Genomic DNA, 10,139 nt, shown 5'->3' with positions numbered 1-10,139 from the left:
CGGTTCTAGATTGTTATTATAAAACTGTTTTATGTCCACTTTAGTATTTTCACCAAATCTTCGTAAAAGTAGGTTAGTTTTTATTTCTTTTTTTTTTTTTTTTAGTTTCGTGCAAAGCTACACGAGGGCTATCTGCACTAGCCATCCCAAATTTAGCAGAGTAAAACTAGAGGGAAGGCAGCTAGTCGTCACCATCCACTGCCAACCCTTGGGCTACTCTTTTACCAACGAATAGTGGGATTGTCTTCACATTATAACGCCCCCACGGCTGAAAAGGCAAGCACGTTTAGTGTGAGGGGAATTCGAACCCGCGACCCTCGGATTTCGAGTCGAGCCCCTTAACCACCCGGCCATACCGGGTCCTTTATATCATAACAGTTAGAGCAGTTTCCATGTTATCTATTTTACAGTTTAAAATATTACAAAGTGTCATTCTTATATAAGATAGTTTTTAATTTTTGTCACTGAGTACCTGAAAGATGTCTCATGAATATCCCTAACTCTCTTCTCTAACTTAGTAGTTTCCTTTTGTGATAGTGGTTTACCATTTACAGGATATCATGCCCCAACTTTAAAGAGAAAACTAAAGAAAATGTTATAATTGTTTTCGTTGTTGTCAAACATGTTTTTATTTTGTTTTTTTAAGATCTTTTTATTTATTTCCCTTTACACCCAAAGCTAAACAAAGGGCTATCTGCGCTTTGCTCACTACCGTTAACTTTATAAGCCCTAAAACTTACCACTAAGTCATCATTAGCTTTTTTAAAGATAAGCTTTCTCAAACTTAGAATGTTTTTGTCTTGTATGTATTTACGTGCTGTCTGTGAACCTGCATGTGCAAAAGTCACTAAGCTGATTGTGTCGTATCAGTGCTAAGCCTTAATCGCTACTGTATTAAGTAACATGGCTTGTACTTCTATTAAAACTTTTCAAACACTTAATCGTTGATAGATTCATAAAGAACTGTGTTTATAATTTAAACACGAAGACAATAAGAATAAAACTTCTTACAAACTCTTAATTCACATCAAGTTGTATTTAAGATCAATAGCATTTCCATACTTGTTTTTTCGATAAGTGTGTTGTCAAGAGATACATTCTGGGACGTCTGTCAATTTGTTTTGTAATATTGCGCAGAGCTATTTGTACATAATCGTTTCTAATCTGGAACTGAGGGATTTTCTTATAACGTGTCTACGGCCCTGAAGTACAAAAGTTATTTTTACGTCAATAGATCCCAAACATCAACCTTAAGATTCACAGTTTGGCACGCTAATCATCAGGCCACACCCGACCGCCTCTCTGAGTCTAATTTGGCATTATAATAAACAAGAAAGCCGAAGTAAATAAACACAGACGTGAATAATAGGATCATTTTATTTTTGTCTAAAATGATTCGAATGACCGGGAAACGCTTCACCTATTTGGTTTCAACATTAGAATGCTTTCTATTCTATTAAGACTTAAGTACCAGTCTGTGAACAAAAACGCAAAATGAGAATTTCGTTTATTTAATTGTTTGTTGCCAGGCACAAATCTATACAACAAGAAATTTACGTTTTATCTACTACGAATATCGAAATACGATTTTTAGCTCTATAAGCCTTCAGACTCACTGCTGAGCCATCAGGTGTGGGGGAGGAGCGCAAAACGAGGAAGAATCGATAGTGAAAATAGTTGTAACAAACTTCCAGTAATTGAACGAAGGCACCAAAACGTGAACGGTAGTTGAATATGAAAGAAATAATAAACAGTTTCAACTTAATATATTAAATTATAATTTCATCGATTATTTGGTTTGTTTTTTTTATAAATTTCGCGCAAAGCTACACGAGGGCTATCTGTGCTAGCTGTCCCTAATTTAGCAGTGTATGACTAGAGGGAAGGCAGCCAGTCATCACCAACTCTTGGCCAATGAATAGTGCGATTGACCATCACATTATGCCTCGAGTGCCTTAACCACCTGGCCCGGTTGCTTAGGAGAAAGACTGAAGATTTATAACGCTAGATATTAGGTTTCTTAATCCACGGTAGACAGATATCATAGTTGGTATTCTTCTGCCTTATAGCAAACAAAGAAACAAAACTAATTTATTGTGTGTGTGTTTTTCTTTCTTAAAGAGTAGAAATGGGTATCTTTTGTACGTAATATTTAAATGTCTCAACTATTAGCAAACTAATAAGACGTAAAGCATTTTGAAATAGATGAATGATTCCGGGTACGTTTTACATACGTTTCTTACCGTTAAGATGGAACTAACGCTTTCAACTTTATACCAAGAACAGGTTGCTCAGAGAAAAAACTAGAAAAGTAATTATTTTTCCAAGTTAATTTCAGTTTTTGTTAGTTGTGAATGTGTCTTCTTCATTACTCACTTTTCCCTCTGTCTATTTTTATTTTCCTGTTGTAATTTTTTTTAGAGTGAGTTGGGGTCGCGTGTGACTGTGAGGATAAAAATATCTAAAACGTTTTCCTACTTTGGTCTTATGTGCAAACGACATTAAGCTGATATATAGAACACAAGATATAAAGCGTTCACAAATTTGGAGCTCTGTCAATCTTTGTCCGAATGGTTTCTATTAACAGTTGTTGCTTCTTGCAGTTTCAAGATAAAAATTAGCGACAAAGCTAAAACGCCACGTAAACTAGTGTCGGATAAAAGTTCTTCGGTTTCTGTAAACACTGAATATTGTTTTATAACGCTATACATTTGCATTACAAAATCATTGTCTACAAAGTATATTTCAGTAACAAGAATGTCGAATATTAAATCATTTCGTTTATACTTGAATGATTCATATATTTTTTATCGAATATCCTATTTCCTACATTTTTAAGTTCTATTTCATGTTAGTGTACTGTAGAATTGTAAATCATTACTTACAACAATTATGCGCAGAACAACAGTGAAAAACATAACTTAGTAAATCATGCTAAAACAAAAATCGTACATGACGTTCTTACGTGTGACGTATTACGTTGCATATTCTAAACCAGTGGTTCCCAACCAGGGGTGCGAGATAACATTTGTTTTGGCCACCTTCATCTTTATTCTTAAATAAATAATTACTGTGAGGGGTGCAAGAACATATTAAAATTTTTTAGGGGTGCGTGGCATAAAAAACGTTTAGAACCACAAGTCTATACAATAGTACTAACTACTAGGACTATTGCGAACTAAATATTTGAACTTATGACACACCAAAATTCGAATATTGGCTTTTAATCTTAATAAGCATAGATGTATGTATGTAGAAAATGAGTAGAGAAACTTGGGGAAATGTAACAATTAATTTTTGCAGTAATTTTGTACATAATCATACAAAGTCTGGTATTTCTTCAGTAGGAACGCCACTGTCGTTTTACTTATTTCTTTTGTGGCCCGGTATGGCCAGGTGGGTTAAGGCGTGCGACTCGTAATCTGAGGGTCGCGGCTTTGCATCCCGGTCGCACCAAACATGCTCCCCTTTTTCAGCCATAGGGGCGTTATAACGTGACGATCAATTCGACTATTCGTTGGTAAAAGAGTAGCCCAAGAGTTGGCGGTGGGTGGTGATGACTAGCTGCCTTCCCTCTAGTCTTTCACTGCTAAATTAGGGACGGTAAGCGCAGATAGCCCTCGAGTAACTTTGAGCGAAATTAAAAACAAACAATACTCCTTTTGTTGCTTCCTTAAACAGCGTGTATTATATAAATGTAGTTCTTTATATATATGAAGAAGCTATTGTTGTTTTAGAACTAAATCACATCTGACTATTTGTTGTGTCCACTTCAGGGAAAAGAGTCACGAATTCTAGCATTTTCAGACTGTAAGCATGTCGCTGTCCCACCAGAGACATAGAACGAGAATCTTGTATGATACCACTACACTAATGGCGTTTTTTTTTTTTTTAGAGCAAATTCATATCGGATTATCTCCTATGTCCACCGTGAGGTGTGTGTTTTCTTATAGCAAAGCCACATCGAACTATGAGGAATCGAAATTCGAATTTTAGCATTGTAAGCTCGAAGACTTATCGCCGTTCCACTGGAATATATATACAAGTTAATTACTAATTAACAGGACCTAATCTGATAGTTTTTATATATATATCCCCCAGTTGGATACATATTTACAAGTGAATTAATTAACACGACTCACTAAAATTCCCACTACAGGATATATTTATAAGTGAATTATTATAATGGGTCGTGTTAATTGATTGGATAAAAGTTATATAAAATATTAAATGGCAAAATTATCTTTTAAAATATTAGTGTTAGAACATTTGGAAAAAAATAAAATTATTTCAATTTATACTAGTTTACATATATATCTTGGAAAAGTATTATATTTTCATTGTGTTTCCTAGCTTCGGAAATTTATTTAGTTGCTGGAAGATTGATTTTTATTCAGACATACATGAATTAAGACGCTTACAGACTTTTGTATATAAAAACTACGCTTTTTATGGTATCATTTTATGTGGTAGTTATAGTGATCAAGGAGTTTATCTTACTTAGATATTTTTGAAGATCTTATTGAAGTTGTTGTTAGAGATCTAGTTTTTGTCTTGTAGCTGTAACCTCTGTTGACATTACTGTGTCAAAGTTACAGGATGTCTTACTTTCCCTTAAGCCAATCAGTGTTGTTGGTAGTGTCTGCGCACTGAGAAGGGTGAGGTATTGGTTGTACAATGTCATACTCTCTCAACCTAGACCACATCTCTTACATAGTACGCCTGATGTTTCAGATGCTTCACCACTAGTGTTGGATAAGGTTTTGCGGGAGAAAGTCTGATATTGCCACTATAAGTGCCAGTGCGTGCGGTTAAGTAAATTTCTCCTCTGATATTTAAGAGAGTGAATAAAGAAGACTTAATTGTTTTAGAAACAGAACTGTTTGTAGTAGCGCTAGTCTCAAATACACTTTAGGCATTCTGGTGCTTAATTTGATTAAGCGCTGAGTGGAGAGCATCTTAAAGTTGTGGATACATTTGTGGCCAAGTTGCATCAATGTTTAATCCAGTGAAGAGCAGAGCTGATCATTAAGTTTAATTTAAGGCTCGAAAGAACCTACAGTGAGCATTCGGTTCACTTTGCTGATAACCTCCATTGTCTACAGAATGAAAACATATGCCGCTATGGACCTTACAGATTACAATGATATCTTTGTTGACATGTTTGTAAAAGAAGTACCAAGTGAAGCGATGTGACATTATCTGGGTGTATAAGATATTCTCACTTTGCAAACGATATATGTGGTGAATAGATTCCTGATTGTACCATCCAACCGGCTGTAATAGAGTGAGTAGCCAACAGTAACAGTTGCTGTGCATTATCTGGACTATACTCTCAAAGAGCACACATCGTGTTGTGTTTCTGTTCTGTGGAAGAAAAACCAGCTGTCAACGCATCACAGTACTATAACACAGCCCTACCGGAGATCAATGAGTGGACAGGACTTCCAACAAATCATGCTAATCATGTTTCCACCTATATACCACATTGTAAGGAATGACTGATGCATATTGTTTGAGTGTGGGCTAATGGCTCATTTTAGAGTTAATTGCCTGCACCTTGTTCCTGAGCTCTGGTCTTAAAAACTTATGGTGCATAATTTGGATCAGGTAACTGACTTGGAGATGTGTAATGCACAGTGCTAATCAAAAGGACTGCTGATCTGTCCAACTCTTTGAGGACTAATTAGTTCTTAACGCATGCTAATAAAGATGTATGGATGAGTTATGAAGGTCCTAGTTAATGCAAGGGCTGCTAAGACTCTGGTTTATCATGCATTGTATAAGGTATTCTGAGTAAGGCCACAACCTAATCAGTTAATAATGATTTTATTATGATAAATGATGGCCAGCTAGATGTCAATGGAGAGATATGTCTCTGACAATGTCTAGGTAATGTTATCCACAGGATTACGGTAGTATTCTCTAATCTTGGTAAGGTATTGGAATTTTGGGGATTGGTCAACTGCAGAAATTGACATTCAGTCTTGCTTGTGTAACAGATAAACTGGGTTTACTCAGGAAAAACAAACACTGAAAACCAGAACAGGTTCAAGAACAGTAGACTGCGTTATTGTATAATGAGGAGGGAATCATAGTACCTTCAAAATATACAAGTCATGTTTCTGGTCCAGCTATAGTAGACAACATTAACTCGAGAACATTTAACTGTCCAAGAGCTGATGCAATCTTGGTGCTGCTCTGTACTTATACACTTTTAACTTCATACTAGAATGGTCATAGACATGGTAAACATAGAATAGGTAATTGAAACTAGTGGTGTCACTGTGGTTACTCCCATCATGCCATATCTGAGATATTGATCATCTGATAGCTTACCTGAGGTCTCTAGTTGATGACTTTTCAAACAATCTAGATTCAACAAAGTAAGTGAAGCCCAAAGGTTTGTTGTTTACATATGCTGAAGTGTTCACAAGACTAGATTGCTAATTAAGTTTTACAATTTGAACTCATAGGTGGCCCGACATGGCCAAGTGTGTTAAGGCGGGTTCGAATCCCGGTCGCACTAAACATGCTCGCCCTTTCAGCTGTGGGAGCGTTATAATGTGACGGCCAATCCCACTATTCGTTGGTAAAAGAGTAGCCCAAGAGTTGGTGGTGGGTGGTGATGACTAGTTGCCTTCCCACTAGTGTTACACTGCTAAATTAGAAACGGCTAGCACAGATAGCCCTCGAGTAACTTTGTGCGAAATCCAAAACAAACGAACTAACTAACTAACTCATAGTCATATAGATAAAGACAAGTTATATTTCATAAACAACTTCATGCAGGTTTCATTGGAGCATTAGAAATAGTCAGTATTGAAATATAATATATATTAAAAGACAAACTCATACAACCATCAGAAAATGTATGGTAACTTTCAGGAAGAAGAAGGGCTTAACAACGTTCCGTGTTAAATATAGACGTTCAATAATGTGAGACATCTTTGTGTCTTTCTGCTTCTTCAAATAAATAAAAGTATAAATGTATTGCAAGGCATTCATGGCTCAGCACTTTGCACCTGGTTTCAGGATAATTAGAAGCTTAGCTGGATCGTCAGAGCAAATAGAAAACTTATTTTAGCATTTGAAATGGTGTGTATGAGCTTCACATCAAGCTGTTCAGCCTATATAATGTACGTGCCCCTTTTTAAAGGCTTATAGAACTTACAGTGAGAAACCTGCAATGGGGGAGGTACTTGATCTATATTGACGACAGCTTGGTGTTTGGTGACAATTCAAGTCTGCTGCTGAGAATCTTAACATAATTCTTAAACATATAAGAAAGGTAGGGTTGAAGTTGAAACCAGGGAAACAAACTTTAAGTCTATGTTCCTTGGCCATATTGTGGGTGTAAATGAAATTTACAAAGATCTTATAAAGATCACTACAAAAACAGTGCTTTATTGTGCTTTATTCTACAGTATTCTCATATGCTCAGCAAGCTTGTCAACTTCTGATGGATGCTGGTGCCAGCAATAATGATTCAGGCAGTGTTATCACAGTTACAGGCTGGAACAGAATGTGTAATAATGTATGCTATGCTACAATTGATGGTTCCTGGATGCAAGTACCGGATGGCGAAAAAATAACTTGCATTCATAATGCTACTTGTATGGAATAAAATTCACTGGAACGAGCAACTGAAAGATAAATTTTAGTATTGACACTACTTACTATGGATTAAGATCAGAAATGATCAATGCGACTTCAAGAATATTACATTAATACACATAACTTGTGACACTTGTATGGGCTGTTATGATTTCAGAAGAATATATGTAATGTTGGTATAAACCATAAAGAGGTGGTTCTCAACCTATGTTGTAGCTCTCAGACAGGACAGGCTTCATAGTTTGCATAATGGAAGAGATACATGTCACATGTACTTGAGCTAACATAAGATAGCAGTATTTTTACTGACAGGGAAACCATTCTAGAGTATTGTTGGTGTTCTAGTGTAGAGAACAGCCTAACATATCACTAGTCTCTTCCTTGAAATGGAAGGGGATAATTTCAGGTAATGCTATGCTCTATCATTTTTTGTTTACTTCATTGGTGAGGTTAAAAGGTTATCCATTGATCAGTGTGTTTGCACAGTCTGTCATTGATGTATTGGCAGAGGAGTGGATGTTCCAGTTTGACTCCTTTGAAAAAATTCACACAAGCTAGAGCTACTTTCATCAGTTAGATATTTTTTTTAGTTGTGTAAAGTACTGGGTGTGGTGAAAATGTACGCTTAACCTTATTTCTCAATCTAATGATTTTGCAGATAATACAAACTATCAAAAAGATGCTTTTAATTGTTGTCAATCTGGACAAAACCAACTGGAATGAACACTAACATACATTACATACTATCTTCATGCAACTGATGATTCTTTACCAAATATGCCAAGGAAAACAACTTCATGTGGACATGATGTATGGTATTTTCTCCCTCTAAAGAAGATGTGCCATGTTTTTTTCTCATATTACATGATTTTTAAAGTCTCCATTAACTGATAAACAAGAATTAACAGATCAATAGCTGTGAAAGTCTGCCATACAGTAGAAAAGCTGTTATGATAAAAGAGTTAATGAATGAATGTTCGAGGGTGGAGATTGTGTAGGTTCCAGTATATGGCAGTGGATAGAACAATTTCAGTTCTGTCTGGACATGTCCTTCTCTCATTATCCAGTAACATGATTTAATAAACTATGAGCTCATCATCCCTAAACATACTAAAGCATTGGCTAGATCAGAAGTTGTAATGATTGAGTCAGAGGATGGTGAAACTATTAATTTGCATTATCTAATGAGCAGGCAGATATTAGGAATACTTGAATGGTTGTCCAAGAAAAGAAAGAAAAAAACTGGCAGTGAAAGAGCTGGATAATGACTGTCTGAGATACTGATGATAACTTCTTGATCAATATGTCTGGGAATAATTGCTAGACCAGTAGTTAGGACAAGGAGTTAATCAGTTTATTAAGCACTGAAAGGAAGTCAAATGAATAAATTATTTTATATGATTGTCATTTGATTATTGTACATTTAGAATGGTCAAGATAACAGGATTTTAAGTGTATTGGATTTTAAGTGTTTTATTAAATAAAAACAGCATTATAGTGTTATAAGGTCATTTATTTCTAGCATTAATATCTTCTACACATCAATATGCACTACAGAAATTAAGTAAAAATAAAGGTAAGAAAAATATTACTGTGTTAGCTTTTGTCATGACAACAGTGGGCAGCACAGCCATATTCTAGTAAAGTGAGGGTCCATAATGATGCTTGGTAGGCTGGAACTTTCACAAGTGCAAGGGATACAGCCACAATAGGCAATAAATACATGAGCACATGTCTGTTAAATTGACTCTTAAGTAGACCAGCAGTGTTAATAACACTATGTAACTTTTTCTTGTTCCTGGGCAAAAAGCGTTATTTCCCAATTGCTTATGCCTAAAGTAAACGGAAAAGACCTATTTTTCTCTTCAAACTTTGCTTTTGTGACCTGGAAGTGTATAACAAAAACATGATGGGAGACTATGCTTGGGGGCTGATATGTGAAAGTGATTTACATTACAGTCACAAATCTCGAGAAACTACTCACTTCCAAACATTTTGTTTAACTTTAGTATATATACATGTAAATCTTAATTCGTATGTTGTTTTATTCAGACCATATGTAAATGAAAATGTGCAAATTTGCCCATTTTTACATAGAAAATAGGTTAATTTCTAAATTTCATTATCCAGCTTAAAAAAGCAAAGTTTGAAAGGAATAGTGGCCATTTTCTATACTTTTACAGCATAAGCAATTGAGAAATAACACATACTATCCAGGAATAAAATTTGTGTTACATAGCGTAATCTTTATCTAAAACTTACTTTTTGAAGAGAAAGTAACTATAACTGGCCTATTATAAATTTGGAAGCTACATATCTAGTTGAACTTCTGGCTAATCAAATTCCAGTTGACCACATATCTTCATTTCCAACATTTTCCATATAATATCAAAATATAGGTACAAAATTCATTTTCTTGCTTGACTGCTTTATTATCATTGGAAACATGGAAAGAGAATGTTGGAAAAGCTTTCTTTGTTTTACAACTCAGAAGGAAAGGAGAGCTACCTTGAAGTTCTCAC

This window comes from Tachypleus tridentatus, chromosome 11 (genome assembly GCF_004210375.1).
Source record: "Tachypleus tridentatus isolate NWPU-2018 chromosome 11, ASM421037v1, whole genome shotgun sequence".
NCBI classification, from domain to species: Eukaryota; Metazoa; Arthropoda; class Merostomata; order Xiphosura; family Limulidae; genus Tachypleus; species Tachypleus tridentatus.
Note: the sequence above shows the minus strand (reverse complement) of the source record.